This window comes from Bombina bombina, chromosome 2 (genome assembly GCF_027579735.1).
Source record: "Bombina bombina isolate aBomBom1 chromosome 2, aBomBom1.pri, whole genome shotgun sequence".
In the NCBI taxonomy this organism is placed as follows: Eukaryota; Metazoa; Chordata; class Amphibia; order Anura; family Bombinatoridae; genus Bombina; species Bombina bombina.
Window position 1 is genome coordinate 73,737,140 of NC_069500.1, and position 17,483 is coordinate 73,754,622.

Below are 17,483 nucleotides of genomic sequence, written 5' to 3' on the forward strand. Positions count from 1 at the left end.
CTAGGTTTTTTTTTTTTTTTTTTTGGGTGGGCTTTTTTATTTTGATAGGCTCTTAGATTAGGTGTAATTAGTTTAAAGATCTTGTAATTTGTTTTTTATTTTCTGTAATTTAGTGGTTTTTTTTTTTGTAATTTAGCTAATTTTATTTAATTTATTTAATTGTATTTAATTTAGGTAATTTATTTAATTGTAGGGTTAGGTTAGGTGTTAGGTTAGGTTTTATTTTACAGGTCCATTTGTATTTATTTTAGCTAGGTAGTTATTAAATAGTTAATAACTATTTAGTAACTATTCTACCGAGTTAAAATAAATACAAACTTTCCTGTAAAATAAAAATAAAACCTAAGCTAGATACAATGTAACTATTAGTTATATTGTAGCTAGCTTAGGGTTTATTTTATAGGTATTTAGTTTTAAATAGGAATAATTTAGGTGATAATAGTAGGTTTTATTTAGATTTATTTAAATTATATTTAAGTTAGGGGGTGTTAGGGTTAGACTTAGATTTAGGGGTTAATAAATTTAATATAGTGGCAGCTACGTTGGGGGCGGCAGATTAGGGGTTAATAAATGTAGGTAGGTGGCGGCGATGTTAGGGACAGCAGATTAGGGGTTAATAATATTTAACTAATGTTTGCGAGGCGGGAGTGCGGCGTATTAGCGGTTAATATGTTTATTATAGTGGCGGCGTTGTCCGGAGCGGCAGATTAGGGGTTAATAAATATAATGTAGCTGTCGGCGATGTCGGGGTGGCAGATTAGGGAATCAATGGGGCTGCGTTACTGAGCTTTACGCTGCTTTTTTGCTGGTGTTAGACTTTTTCTCAGCCAGCTCTCCCCATTGATGTCTATGGGGAAATCGTGCACGAGGACATACAACCATCTCACCGCTGACTTAAGCAGCGCTGGTATTGGAATGCAGTGTGGAGCTCAATTTTGCTCTACGCTCACTTCTTGCCTGTTAATGCCTGGTTTGTAAAAACCCGTAATACCAGCGCTGCAGGTAAGTGAGCGGTGACAATAAAGTGCACGTTAGCAACGCACCCCTGTTACCGCAAAACTCGTAATCTAGCAGAGAGTTTGTACCTGCAACAATAGGACAACCTGGTGAAGCAACCAAAGACTTATGGATCTTTGGAAGAACATACAACACTGGTGTTAATAGATCCTTAACCACAAGAAATTTGGAAGTCTTGTGATCAATAATGGCATTTTTCAAAGCTGTCTGAATCACAAACTGTATTTCTTTTACAATCTTAAAGATAGTATTAGAGAAAACTAGAACATAAGCATTTCTCATATTGAGTTGTTGCAAGATTTCAGCTTTATAATCCAATTTCTTAAGTACACCAGTGGCACCCGCCCTTATCAGATGGTTTCAGGATTAACTTTTTCTTTGCCTGCAAAGTTTTAAGGGCTGCTCGGTCAACTGTTGTAAATTTAACAAGATTAAACTTATTATTAAAGGTGCATTTCTTAACCTTCTGTTGTAAACTAGACACATCAGAAAGAACCAAGCGTTCAAATGTCTCTATATTATGATGAGTATTAATAGGACAAAACACACTTTTACTATGCAAGCCCATGTGTTTAATACTTAACATTTCAGATGGTGAATTAACATTTAAACCTACTTGTGATGAAACCTTCCCATTAATCATTTTAAGTAATGGGGATTTAACTCCAATATCAGTAGGTTGTTTGACAATATTAGAATGCCAGTACTTCAGTCTTAAATTCCTAAAAAAGCGGAATAAGTCCTTATGTAAGTTGAAAAAAGTCACAATTGTTTAGTGGACAAAATGACAGACCTTTTTTGCAGTAACCCAGATTCTTCTTTGGTCAGCGCAACATCAGATATGTTCACCACTATTTATTTTCCCGTGCATGGGTGGTGCGGCATGGTGCTTGTTTGCCTTCTCTCGCCATTATCTGATTGCCCCTCTCGGCGTTGGTGGTGTTTGTAGCCCCGTCATTTGAGGTGCGTCCTTCTGCCTGAGAAAAATCAGAGGAGTCAGTGCTGCTGCCGGTGGATGGTGTCTGACGTTGATTACATCTATTGAATCCGGAAGTGACTCGTCTTTCTCTGCCTTGGGGGTCAAATATCCATCAGTATACCCATCCTGCAGAGTAGTCCTATTCATCTCGTAAGAACTTAGATCTCTTACGCTCTTCAATACTTTTGCGCAGGTCAGTTATGATATTTTTATTATCTGCCAAAAATGTATCATCAGCTTCTATAGGCATCAGATGCCGATAGATGTATCTCACATTCTATATTGGGCAGAGGAAACTACTATAAGCCATTCACATTCTGGAAGTGAACAATTTGCAAGCAGATTACCTAAATTGTAAGTTCTTCCATCCAGGTGAATGGTCTCTTCATCAGGATGTGTTCAATCAATTAGTCCTGAGATCAGGTCTTCCAGAAATAGATCTCATGGTGTCCAAATTGAACCTCAAACTTCCGGTTCATTGCACCAGGTCAAGAGATCACATGATAGATGCTAGTCTGCCCTTCGAACTTTCATCTGGCCTATTTATTTCCTCTGTTTGTTCTTCTTCCAAGAGTCATTGCAAGAATAAAACAGGAATTGGCTTTTGTAATTCTCATAGCTCTAGCGTGACCCAACAGAACTTGTATGCGGACCTAAAACAGATTTCATATTTTCCTCCAATCGCTCTACCCCTAAGTAAAGATCTGCTGTCTCAAGGACCCTTGTATCACCCAGATCGTAAATCTAGTTTTCAAAACCAGAGGTTTCTCAGATTCTGTTTTCTCTACTTTACAGCAAGCCAGAAAAACTGTCACACAGAAAATGTATCATAAGATTTGGAAAGCTTACTTACTTTGGTGTTCTAGAGGAACCTCTTGGAAATCATTTAGAATCCATAGAATTCTTTAGTTCCTTCAAGATGGACTAGGTAAGGGATTATTGGCTAGTTCTTTAAAGAGTCAGATTTAAGCATTATCGTTTTTGTTTCACAAAAAACTGACCAAAGTTCCTGATGTTCAAACTTTTGTCCAAACCTTGATGAGAATTTATCCTGTTATTAGACCCATTTCTCCCCCTTAGAATTTGAATATTGTTCTTTCTGTTTTGCAAGGTCCCCCCTTAGAACCTATGCCCTCCTTGGACCTAAAGCTATTCTCTTTGAAGGTTCTCTTTTATTCAGCCATTTCTTTCAGCCATTTCTCATTCTATATTCAGGCTACTAAAGACTTTAGATTGACTACTGGCTTGTTTATCTACTTTTCAGGTCCCAGAAATGGTCAAAAGGCTACAGCGGTGGCCTTGGCATCATGGCTAAAACAAATGATGCGTAAGACTTACTTGGTTGCGGGAAAAACTGCCTCCAAAAATAGTAACTGATCACTCTACTAAGATCTGTATTTATTACTTGGGTCTTCAAAAATTACGCCCACTTAGAACAGATTTGCAAGGTGGCAACTTGGTCTTCTCTTCATATTTTTTCTAAATTTAATCATTTTGATATTTATGCTTCTCCTGAAGCTGCTTTTGGCAGGAAAGTCCTTCAGGCAGCAGTGTCTGGCAAATAGGAACTGCCATAATTTTGTCCCACCCTTCCTTAACATTGACTCTCAGCTTGGGTATAGTATTGCAAAAGTTATGGACACCTATGGACTCTCCTCATTTTACGAAAGAATACAGAATTTATACTTACCCATAAATTTATTTCCTTCGGACTGAGGAGAGTCCATAGAACCCACCCGCATTTTTACTAGAAGGGTGATTATTTGCACCTCTTAACCCTGCTTTTTGCCTTTCCTTCTTTTATCTCCCTCCTCTGCTTGGATATACATAAACTGAGTGGGGAAAGGAGGTGGGAGTGATCAAAGCTCTTGACCTCCTCCTAGTGGCAGGAAATTTATCCTACATGTTATGGACACCAGAGGACTCTCCTCATCTTGAAAGAAACACATTTATTGGTAAGTATAAATTCTGTTATCTATCATCTATCCATCTATCTATCTATCTATCTATCTATCATCTATCTGTATATACATACACACTTAGTAGCCCTTCTCAGTCAAATACTTTGAAACATGCAAGGTTATTTTTAATCTATTTTAATATGCTATAACATGCTTTTAATAGAAATTCTTGACATTTCTATGTTTTTCACTTAGGAAAAAATGTGTTTTGTTCTTTTTGAATATGTATTTCTGTATATATCTGTATATACAATATATATCTATATCTGTATATATTAATATAGATATTAAGGTATAGATATATATTTTACAAATATATATATATAAATATATTTTTAAAAATAAAAAGAATATTTTGTAAGTGAACATATGAATATGAAGTGTTCCTAGCGCACCTTCAGCTTTAGCTCAGTTGATCTAGCGCAGTGTCAGGTTAGCGCGCAAGCGATAAAAGAAAAAGGATTTTTTTTAATGCGTCCCATAAAAGTCTATGGAGTTAGCTCACCTGAGTCTTTTGCTCTCGCTCTTTTTTACTTTCAACTTGTAATACCAGTGCTAACCTAATGGCTCTAACTTTTTACTTTGATTGCAGTTAGAGCCCATGAGCGATATAAAAATAGTGCACCACTTGTATGCTAACCCATTATGTTTTCTTGCTTGTGAGGCATATCACAGTGGCGATTTGCTTATCATCCAATAAGAAATAAGCGAAAAAGGACCATTTGTAAACACATATGCACTTCCTGTTAGTTTCAAAATCACAATAAACAGCTTTAACATTACTTTTTTATGCAAAAAATATAACGAGAAACCTAAACTTTCTTTTATCAATCAGATAGAAAACACAATTGTAAACAAATTTCCAATTTACTTAGATTATATAGTCAAATTTACTTAATTTTATTGTTATCTTTTGTTGAAGTAGTAGCAATACAGTACTGGGAGCTAGCTGAACATATTGAGTTAGCCAATCGCAAGAGGCATATATGTGCAGCAGCCACTAATCAGCAGCTATTTCCTAGTAGTACATTGCTGCTACTAAGCCTAACTATGTATACTTTTCAACAAAGGATAGCAAGAGAACAATGCAAATAAAATAGTAGAAGTAAATTGAAAACATGATTAAAATTACATTCTTTATCTGAATACGGAAAGTTTAATTTTGACTGTCCCTTTAACACGCTTTTTGTGTGCATGATAACAATTTTTGTGTGCCCTTTTTAACAGCTGTCAGCTGTACCAATGCTTACTTTTGACAGTAAAGGCATTACATGTCTTTTCTTGTACAGGGACAATACTAGGGGCTAGATTACAATTTGCTAAATTATCACGCACCTGCAAACTAGCAAATTTGCCTGTTTGCAGGCAGGTGATAATTTGTCAGCCATTACAAGCTTGCGGTAGCAATTAGTGCTCAGAAAATTAACCAGAAATCTGATCTCTGGTTATTTTCTAAAAGTGCCGCAAATGCCCTCAAAATAGAGGGCATTATAGTTTTTTATTAAATAACAAAATGTGGCATTTTTTTAAATGAAAAACTACTGCACTAGGCAGTTTTCGGGGGGGTTGGTGGGACTATATACATATATATTTATGTGTTAATATCTGTATATACACATATTAAAATGTATCAAGGAGTACTGCCTGAGAACGGGTAGATATCCTTGTAAATATGTAGATAAACTTCACCAGGTAAGGGTTTTATTTATATACCATCACATGTCACATTAGGTAGCCACACAAGCAAACGCAGCATGCCCTGGAGCTATGCTCTATCTACTTATACCAACAGTAGAACACAGGGAACCATCAGACAACTGTAAGCTTTTCACAACAAAGTTAATGCAGCACCTGTTGTCACAATGCTACAACACTTTGAAATCTTTTCTTGAAGCTGTGGACTCTTCTCGGTTCTGTTTGGTTCACCTGCTCTACATTGTGACGTTGCGCTTCCCCGGATCAGCCGCTTAGCCGCTGACACGCTGTAGGGATCCACGCGGCTGCTCGACCTCCAGGACACTGTTAAACACACAGATACCTTCGTGAGAGGATCCGGAGCAGGATACTAGAGGTGGGTCCCCAGAATCAGCTGTTGTCAGTAGCGTGCACACCGGAGGTTTATATCATAGACCACACGGATCTTATCAATGGTGGGAGAGATACTTCAAGGCACCTTATATATATATGTGGGATTAACGTGAGTTCATAATAACAATACCTTAGCATTGTGACAACAGGTGCTGCATTAACTTTGTTGTGATAACTTGTCACTGAATATCCCAGTGAGCCTACTTTTGCTTGCACTGTTTCTCACACCAAGGTTTCTTTATTCCATTTAATTTATCTCACGGCTGCCTTGATATCACAACATGGAGGCCAATCAAAGCATGGAAATACAGACACAGTTTTGTTCTCTTTCTAAATTGGAGGACAGAGGGTTAGACGAAAATGAACTTGAGACTTTATTTGTTACTGACCGGGCCCAGTTGCCACTGAGTAAGTTGTTTGAGGAGGCTGAATTTCTGTTGATTAAGGAATGCCGACTAAAATGGGACATTTGGACACTACAAAAGTATCTCAGCTTGGGTATTTTACCCAGGGGTCTACGGATCACTAAGTTCCCCACATTTTCAGTGGAGGATTTGGAGTTTATTGCTGCATGGAATGCTATATTGACAGACTGCTCTATATGCCTCATTAACATGTTGATTGATTATAAGAGTAAATTATTTAATGGTATAACTGTTAATATTGAGCTTTTACAATCTGAGCTAAGCATACGCAGCACATGTATTAAATATGCACAATATGATAGTATATTAAGAAACTCCCTGAAAGAGGCTAAAAATAATATCATGGAAATAAAACATGAAAAATACCTTAGAAACCAAAGTGACTACGATAATAATAGAATCTATATTTGGAATAAAAAACAAAGGTCACTTAGCTATAGATTCAAAAGGGATAATAGAAACACAAACAAGGATAAACACACATCTCATGGTCAGGGAAACAAGAAGGGCCAGCAAACACCTAAAAAGGTAACTTTTTCAGATAGTGAGGTGGAGTCCCAGGATGACTATAACACCGGAGTATCCTCAGGTGATGAAAATACACAGGCCCCCTCAACCCACACAAATAAAACTGGGGATATGGGTTTGACCCCGGCACATACTAATGTGGGTGGCAGAGGAAGAGGGAGGGGAAGACAATCCAGATATCAGGATTTGGATAGGACATCTGAGACCCCTATACCCATATATGCCACTACTGTGGAAAGAGAAAGGGGAGAGATAGAACAGGTTTTTTTCCAGGCCCCCAGTAGGACAAGAAGGGGGGGAAAGAGGTGGAGGCAACTTAAAAACAAGGTCTGCAACAAGGAGGAGACAACAGGGCAGGAAGTACAACTGACCCCGGTTATCAACCTGTCCAGTCATACATTAAGTAAGGCTGAAGAGAGGGTCTTAGGGTTAGGACTTAATTTTGTCCCCACTGATGATTTTGATCTTTTTTCCACGTTATTGGATGTAAACAAATTAATTAGGTCACTTACATTAAAAAAGCATTTCAAAAATTGTTTTTCTGATAATCCCTGTGGTGAACAACTCCCCAAGGTAATGAGAACTAATTTAACATTTGAGGAATGCTGTGATGTAGCAGGTTTAGAGACACTACAAAGGGAGAGTCACAGTGTGGATATTGTAATCTCACACACTGGTGACACTGGCCCTAAACTTAGAAATACATCTAAATTTTACCCCATCCAGTCTAGGGGTCCGGTACTGGAAAAGTTCCAGAAGAGAGTAGAGGAAGATTTGACTAATCTGGCATACACTACTAAACTTGGGATCAAGGGTAATCTCAACAATGAAGAGAAAAAAGCACTCAAAAACTTAAGTGAAGATACAAATCTGGTAGTCAGGGCCGCAGACAAGGGTGGGTCTGTTGTCTTAATGGATAGGACATTCTTTGAAAAGGAGGCCCATAGGCAATTAAATGACCCCAAACAATACATTATACTAGACTTTGACCCTACAAGCAGATTTAAAAAAAGAGCTTTCACACTTGATTGATGATGGGAGGGAAGAGGGCTTTTTGGATGATGGCACTTGTGAATTTTTGTATGCCGTGAATCCCAAGGTCCCTACCTTCAACATTCTGCCAAAGGTACATAAGACCTTGGAGAATGTTGAGGGTAGACCCATCATTAGTGGGATTGACTCCATGTTGGAGCCATTATCCAAGTGGCTTGATTCGATCCTAAAACCCCTGGTGGGGGAACTTCTGAGTCACCTTAGAGACACCAAACAACTACTGAAAGAGATAGAAGTAATTCCTTGGAAAGAGGGTTATGGATGGTTATCTGTCGATGTAAAATCTTTATATTCGTCAATCTCACATGGCTCTGGGCTAGAATCCATATCCTTCTTTCTAAGGAGATCCACTGGATACAGTGAGAAATGTATCAGATATATTCTCAGAGTCACTGAGTTCCTGCTAACTCACAACTTTTTTGTATTTGAACGTGTGTTCTATCTCCAGAGATGTGGCACAGCTATGGGAGCTATATTTGCTCCCTCTTACGCGAACCTATATATGGGTTGGTGGGAGCTGTGCCACATCTTTGGAGATACAAATACTTATAGGGGTAATATCGTCTATTATCGTCGATATATAGACGACCTGCTGTTTATATGGGATGGTAGTCAGAATGAAGCACAAGAGTTTGTAGGGCACCTTAATGTTAATAACGCAAGCCTACAATTCACCCATGATTTTGGGCATTCAAAAATTAATTTTTTGGATGTCACCCTCCTTGGTGAGGGGACTGACTATATAAGGGTAGAGCTCTACAGAAAACCCATAACCAGGAACACCCTATTACATGCTCATAGCAGTCACCCTAAGCAGGTTTTCAAGTCGGTACTGAAAGGTCAGTTCACTAGGATAAAAAGGAATTGTACCAAAACCAGTGAACATTCCAAACATGAGATGGAACTATGTGAAAAATTCCTTGAGAGGGGGTACCCTAAAAAGGACATTATTAGGGCCCGGGATGAAGTAAGGGCCATAGAGAGGGCCAACCTACTCAAGGATAAATCCATAGAAAGTAATGCAAAATCTGAACAAATTACGTTTGTGACTCAGTTTAGCAAACAGTATTACCAAATATGTCATATTATACGTAGACATATGTCCCTTTTAAGGTCAGATGATGATCTAACACATATTGCAACACAGAAGTTGAGATTCGCCTTCAAGAGAGGCAAAACTATAGGAAACTATGTGGCACCCACACAACTAAAAATGAGTGAGACCAATACATCCTCTTGGCTTAGCTGCAAAGGAGTCTATAAATGCAGCTTCACAAACTGCATAGCATGTAGTCATGTCAAACTGGGCAATATATTTAGAAGTTCTTATTCCGGTGAGACATTTGCACATAGAGCGCTTTTTAATTGTAGGTCAACATATGCAGTATATCTTCTTAGCTGTGACTCCTGTGACATTCAGTACACAGGACAAACGTCTAGACAAGTAAGGACTAGAATAAGGGAACATATAAATGACATTAAGAGGGGTACACTAACAACCCCCCTGGTGAACCATTTTAAGGTTAAACACAACAAAGATCCAAGGACATTATCATGGACAATTGTTGAAGTTGTTGGTACAAACAACTGGGGAGGTGACAGGGACACCTTGCTTCTAAAAAGGGAGGTGTTTTGGATACACAGGCTACACACCAGAATGCCAAATGGGCTTAATTCAGAATATGATCTTATTAACTTCTGGTGTTAGCCTGTGTATTTATATATATACACGAACAATACAATATGTTATATTGGATATATGGTTACAGAGGGTGAACTATAAACAATATAACAAATAATCATCACAAATGTTACAAAAGTTCACTTATACTAAGTCAGTAATCAAGTTCATTTTATGAAGGATCTTATTATTTATGTAAATGCTATTATTATTATCTTTTCAGTCTTTTCCCTACATACATTATCGATCCTTACCTTTAATTTAGCACTAGAATTTTCAATACATGACTGACAGGCAGTGTTTATCTGTATATAGAGCTGATTATTATTGTAATGGTACAATTGCACAAAATGCTGTTAAAGCAAGCAGATGTATATGATTTATGTTAAATTCGTTATGTTTTCATATGAAGAAGTGCATAATAAGATATGTATTGAACTTACGGTTATGGCTAAAATCAATAAACTGTCCTTGCATGTGTTCTAGTGGATTATAAGGAGTTAATTTCCAAACAGGGCAATGTAAATATACAAATTGACCCATAGGTGGAGGTGTGTATCAACCACGTAACAATTTTGTTTTTAACCTATCACAGGTGTACTGTTCTTTTAAAAGGCAGGCATAATCCTTACCCTGTAGCTATGATTACGGCTTTTGCCGAAACATGTCAGCATTAGGGTACGTGGGTGACCACTTCTCCACCTAAGCCCTGAGGTTTATGCTTTTCCTAGCATCCGTTGTTGTATTGCATTTTAATCACCTGAATAAAGGACATTTGCATTTTGGAAAATCATCCGGTGCCTACGCTTTCTTTCTTTCAAACTGTAAGCTTTTACCTCGGTCTGTGACGTCTTCAGCGTTGTTCTCCAGTATGGGCTTGTGTATCAGTCGCAGTTCGCTGACGGCAGCAGGTAAAAACATGCAGGAAAAACCCTTACCCAGACTCTCAAAGAAAGGCAAGAGGATGACCGGACTCACGGCCTGGTAAATGGATCCAATCAAAGAAAAAGATAGAGTCCGATTTGTATAAAAATTTACTTTTATTGTGCAATATTAAAAGGAAAATGCACACAGCAAACAATAGCAAACAGAACTGGCGCAGCACCAACCAGCTTACGTATTTCGGGCTGTTAGCCGTAATCATAGCCATACTGGGTCAGCTTACAAACACCCCTTGAAAAGGATTAAAATAAATTCTACTGGTGAAAGCATGTCACACCTCCAGAGAACTCCTGTAGTAAATAACTAATTAAATAGCCTCACTAAGGCCAGAACTGTATAATCAAATTTACAAGACTGGAAAAACAAACAATTACGAATTGCGATATTGTGAACATGTATACAAAGGTATATATTATAATTAGGACATCTTAATAATCTGTTACACAAAAACTGGCACATGGAAATAAAAATAATAAAAATAGCCATGTCAAGAATATCCTCTGTGTATATTAATAGATACATATGCCTCTGTGTCAACTTATGAAGTAAATGTTAGACAGCACATCCTAATACGATTCTATGATAAAATATAACACAGAAATATGTACAATCCATATGTATTGTAAGCAAATTCCGATTTGACATACGGACACTGTAGAATTAGTACACAAAAGGGATGAAACAAGTGTCTATACACAAGACAAAGGAAATATAGAGACTTAGTGCGAATCCTATGGTATACATATAATGAGTAGGACATTTGCCAAAAATTTATCAAGAACTATACATATTACACAGAAACTGGCAATCAGAAACAATAGTAACAATAATGCCAGCATATCAACCTCCTGATATGATTCTACAGTATAGTTTTCACACAAAAATATATACAATGTAAATATATAGCAGGCAAAAAGTTATAAAGATACACAAGAATTACAATGTCTCATATCTATATGGCGTATAACTACACTGCATAAATCATATTGTAAAAAGAACAAATGTATCTATTCCCAGAAATTAATTATGTCGTAACGGGAGTTAAAGGGCCACTAAACCCAAAATCTTTCTTTCATGATTCAGATAGAGAATACAAATTTAAACAACATTACAATGTACTTCTGTTTATTTTGCTTCATTTTTTAGATATCCTTAGTTGAAGAAAAAGCAATGCACATGGGTGAGCCAATCACACAAGGCTTCTATGTGCAGTAACCAATCAGCAGCTACTGAGCATATCTAGATATGCTTTTCAGCAAAGAATATCAAGAGAATAAAACAAATTAGATAATAGAAGTAAATTAGAAAGATGTTTAAAATTGCATTTTCTTTCTAGATCATGAAAGAAAAAATGTGGGTTTCATGTCCCTTTAAGGCCATCAGGGATTTCTAGTTTTTAAATGAAAGATCCAATAGATCTCTCTCTTTGCTAGAATCTGATTAAGGTTCCCACCCCGTTTTGGTTTACACACCTTTTCAATGATATTCCAACTGAAGGTATTAAGACTTTCATTGTGTGTCTGGGTAAAATGCAAAGCTATTGGAGTGGATGAACATCCTGTATTCAGGGTCGAGAGATGTTCTCTTATGGAAGAGTTCATGTCACGGGTAGTGAGACCTATGTATTGGAGTCTACATTGGTGACAACTAATTAAATATATCACATACGTTGATAAACAATTGACACAATTCCGTATATCAAAAGTCTCCCCAGTAACAAATTACGTGAACTGTTTGTAACATTTATGTAATCAGACGGTTTACATTTTTTGTGACCACATTTGAAAGTCCCTGTACATGAGAGCCACGAGCTGGCGGGGGCGCTGGTTTTGACTTTCAACTGTGTAGGGGCCAGATAGCCTCCTAAAGTCATGCATTTTCTCGATGTAAACCTAACACCATCCTCCACCAATCTCATTAGACCATCATCTGCAGCCAACAAAGGAAAATGTTTTCATACAATACTGGTGATTTCTGGATATTGTGCACTATATTGGGTCACAAAGGTGATTCCCTTAAAATCATCCTCCCTTTTTTTGTATGTTTTTATATTACCTAAAAGTTTCTCTTGGGGTTCAGTTTCGAGAGCCCTTCTAGTCCTAGTAATGTCCCTGTGTGGATATTTTCTATCCTTTAGGCGCTTCACCAAAAGGTCTGCCTCATGCTCATAATCCAAACTATCTGAGCAATTTCTTTTGAGTTTGGTAATTCCCCTTTGGCCACCTCATACAAAGTATGTTTCTGGTGACAACTAGATGCATGCAAAATTGAATTCCCCGAAATGGGTTTTCTATTGACCTTAGAAACCATCTTACCTGCTGTAGAGCCTGTTAGAGTCAAATCTAAATAGTTAATTGCAATAGAGCTATACTCAAAAGTGAATTTCATACCCACTTGATTTAAATTTAATGAAATAATAGGTCTATGTACCTTTTAAATAACTGTATATACGACCTGTATGGATTACTATCTCCAGAGATGTGGGCAAACTCCCAACAACCTAAAAAACTGTTTACATAGGAGGGAGCAAATTTAGCCCCCATTGCTGTCCCACATCTCTGGAGATAGCTCGTATCCTGAAACTGCAAATTTTTTTGTGTAAGTAGAGATATAGTAATTTTGATGACATAAGATTGAAACTGCTCTGTATAATCAGTGAAATTGTTTAGAAAGAAACATAAAGCCTCGATACCCTTATCATGGGGAATAGCAGAGTAAAGGGACACAGCATCTATAGTAAGCCACATGTATCCCTTTTTCCATTCCATGGCATTCACAATATTCAATATGTGTTTAGTATCTTTGACATAAGATGGCAGGCATTTAATGATCGGTTGTAAAATTGAGTCCAACCATTGGGATAAAATGGTCAATAGAGAATCCACTCCACTAGCTATTGGATGTCCTTGTACATTAGAGATAGATTTATGAACGTTTGGGAGGTGGTGGAACAGGGGTATCTTAGGATGATCCACATAGAGATATTCCATGGTAGTTTTATCAATATACCCCTGTTCCAACCCCTCATCCAAAATATGCCTGAGATCATCTTTAAACATGGAGGTAGGGTTACCCTGTAAAACCATATAGTCATTGGTATTGGATAGCTGTCACAATGCTTCCGTAATATATTGGGATTTATTCATTACCACAATAGTGCCGCCCTTATCCGCAGGTCTTATTGCTAGATCTGAGTTATCCTGTAAGGATTTTAGGGCTATCCTCTCTTGGGCTGTTACATTATGAGTAGTTTTTTTAGAACTCTCTTTCAGCGACCCCAAATCTCGTTCAATTCTGCTAAAGAATGTCTCAATCACATTACCACTAGTTTGTATGGGGTAAAATTGTGATTTTTCTTTAAGGGAAGTTGGTTGGTAGTACCAACTATGTCATCCGCTGCAATTTGAAGTTCTTGTAAGGAGATCAAATCACAAGTTTCACCAAAATTATGAGTATCTGATACTGCCACAGGGGTAGTTCTTAAATGGTTATCTGTGTACACTACCTGTTCTCTTTGCCCAGAAAAATGTTTCCTTAATGTGATGTTCCTAATGAACCTATTCAGGTATATGTTAGTTTGAAATAAATCAAAGTCGGTAGTAGGGGAAAATGAAAGGCCATTGCTCAAAACTTTAGTTTCAACTGGTGTTAGTGTAATATCCGACAAAGTGATAACATTACTTATTTGTACTTGCTCTGGGGGCGGCTTCCCCTGAGCTGATATCTGTTCTGCATATTTTGTGTATTGTCGTTTACACTCCCATTTCTTGGGTCCAATGGAAAAACCCGATCCAAGTTAACCTGATCCACCCCTGACACAGCCTGTCCCTGAGTATTTTGTTGTACTAACAATGTTGGTGTGGTATATTTACTTGCTTTATTATGGGATGAATGAGAACTTTGATCCTTCGATCTAACTGTAGGAGTATTAGTGGCCTCTATTTGTAATTGTGTATTACTGTTAGTTTTTAAGATACCTGCCTGTGTCCAGACCACTCCCTCATTTCCAGAGGTTCTCTCATCAGATGAGTAATCTACCTCACTATCTGAAAATGTTACTGATTTTGGGTTGGACCTATTACCTCTACGCCTACGATTCTTACGTCTACCATAGCCTGTGATCTGATTCTGATTACGCCTAGTCATACCTCTCTGTCTCCTATATCGTTTTCATCCACTTCAAAGGTGGGAAATTTAAACAAACGTAGCCCTCTTGGAATCATTCCTGCTTTTATAGATCGATCAAAAGTCCACAAATCCCACTGAATTTTCGTTTCTTTAAGTAATAAACGTTCCATATCATCAAATAGGGTACTCAAAGTAAGTAACCCCTTTTCTTCAGAAAAGATTAATTCACAGTCCTGAGCATTAGAAACTCTGGCCGTAGCAGGCATACGAGAGTAAAATTGTAAAGGTGCATTCTCCATACTCAGTCTTTCTAAGAGTCAAAGGGCGCCATGTACTAAGCTTCGAAGTGACCGTCCGTCTGTATTTCCGTGTCAAAATTCGCTCACGATCTGCTTCTCGTATGTACCAATCTGCGATCTGGTCGAAAAAACACTATTTTCATCAGCGATCGTAATTTTACGCAACTGATCGTTCCGAAGCCTTTTTCCACTTACTACATGTTCGATCGCACGTAAATTCGCTGTAATCGGAAATTATGAATGTTACAACTAATCCATCCGCTCCAACTTTCACTGTAACTTCGCGTGATTTGCTTCGCGACCATTTAGGTAGCGAATACAATAGAAAACTATAGGGCGTCTCAACCTGACGCCAGGTAGAAGTACTTAAGTGAAAGGACTAGACTACTATTGTAGCATTATTGGTTTTTGGATCACTGAATGAAGATGGAGACACTTTTACACATGTTTCTTTTCCGATTAATTCATTAATTAAGCTGTGTCTAGCGTTATAATTGGCATCAGCCAGTCTGCTTTTTCGAGGCACCTAACCAAAGTTATTGATGCTTTGATGGTCGTCTTTCCAAGGTACGTGTGCCTTCCAGCGACTCCAGAAGAGTGGCAATCTGTGAAGTCTAATTTTTATAGAATGGCCGGAATGCCCAATGTACTCTGAGCCATCGATTGCACCCATGTTGCAGTCAAACCATCCAGAGAACGTGAGGAAGTTTTCCGGAACAGAAAACAGTACCATTCCCTCAATGTTCAGATGGTGTGGGACCATAACCAATCAGGTCGAAAACTGCTTCTTAACTTTGCTCTTTCGCGCCGAACGAAGCTTCAAAGTTATCAATAATCCGATTGTCTTCAACACACAATAGACGCGAAATTTTACGGCTTGGTTTTTAGTACATTCATGTAACGAAGTGCCATCCGCATGGTGCGAATGCCGGCGGGTTATTTCGATACGGTCTGTGCGAAAAAATTGACGCCTTAGTACATGGCGCCCTTAGTCCCTCATTTCCAGAGGTTCTCTCATCAGATGAGTAATCTACCTCACTATCTGAAAATGTTACTGATTTTGGGTTGGACCTATTACCTCTACACCTACAATTCCTATGTCTACCATTGCCTGTGATCTGATTCTGATTATGCCTAGTCATATCCCTCTGTCTCCTATTCCAAATATACACAGTATTGCAAGAATAGTCAGTTTTGTCTCGCAAATATTTTGTATGTTTGTTTTCCATTATAGACGACTTGCCTTGTGCAATGGAATCTTTTAATAAGCCATCAAATCTGGCAAAATTAGGTCCATTACTCCTTTTATTCAATTCACATTGCAAGTTGCCTATCTCTTTCTTGATGTTTATGAGACAAATATTATGATAATCAATCAATAACAACATCAAGCGGAATGAACATTCTGATAATGCAGTGTTCCAAGAGTCTATAAAGTCCTTATCGTTTCCATCTACTTCAAAGGTGGGAAATTTAAACAAATGTAGCCCCCTTGGAATCATTCCTGCTTTTATATATCGATCAAAAGTCCACAAATCCCACTGAATTTTTGTTTCTTTAAGTAATAAACTTCCATATCATCAAATAGGGTACTCAAAGTAAGTACCCCCTTTTCTTCAGAAAAGATTAATTCACAGTCCTGAGCATTAGAAACTCTGGCCGTAGCAGGCATAAGAGAGTAAAATTGTAAAGGTGCATTCTCCATACTCATTCTTTCTAAGAGTCAAAGTCCCTCAAAGGCAGTGATCCCACCAGGAACGATCAGAAAATATCAAAAGGTATCAAAGGAGTACTGCCTGAGAACGGGTAGATATCTTTGTAAATCTGTAGATAAACTTCACCAGGTAAGGGTTTTATTTATATACCATCACATGTCACATTAGGTAGCCATACGAGCAAACGCAGCATGCCCTGGAGCTATGCTCTATCTACTTATACCAACAGTAGAACACAGGGAACCATCAGACAACTGTAAGCTTTACCTTGGTCTGTGGCGTCTTCAGCAATGTTCTCCAGTATGGGTCCGTGTATCAGTCGCAGTTTGCTGACGTCAGTAGGTAAAAACATGCAGAAAAAACCCTTACCCGGACTCTCGAAGAAAGGCAAGAGGATGACCAGACTCATGGCCTGGTGGTAAATGGATCCAATCAAAGAAAAAGATAGAGTCCGATCTGTATAAAAATTTAATTTTATTGTGCAATATTAAAAGGAAAATGCACACAGCAAACAAGAACAAACAGAACTGGTGCAGCACCAACCGGCTTACGCGTTTCGGCTTTTAGCCATAATCATAGCCATACTGGGTCAGCTTACACACACCCCTTTTTCTTTGATTGGATATATACACATATTAACACATAAATATATATGTATATAGTTATA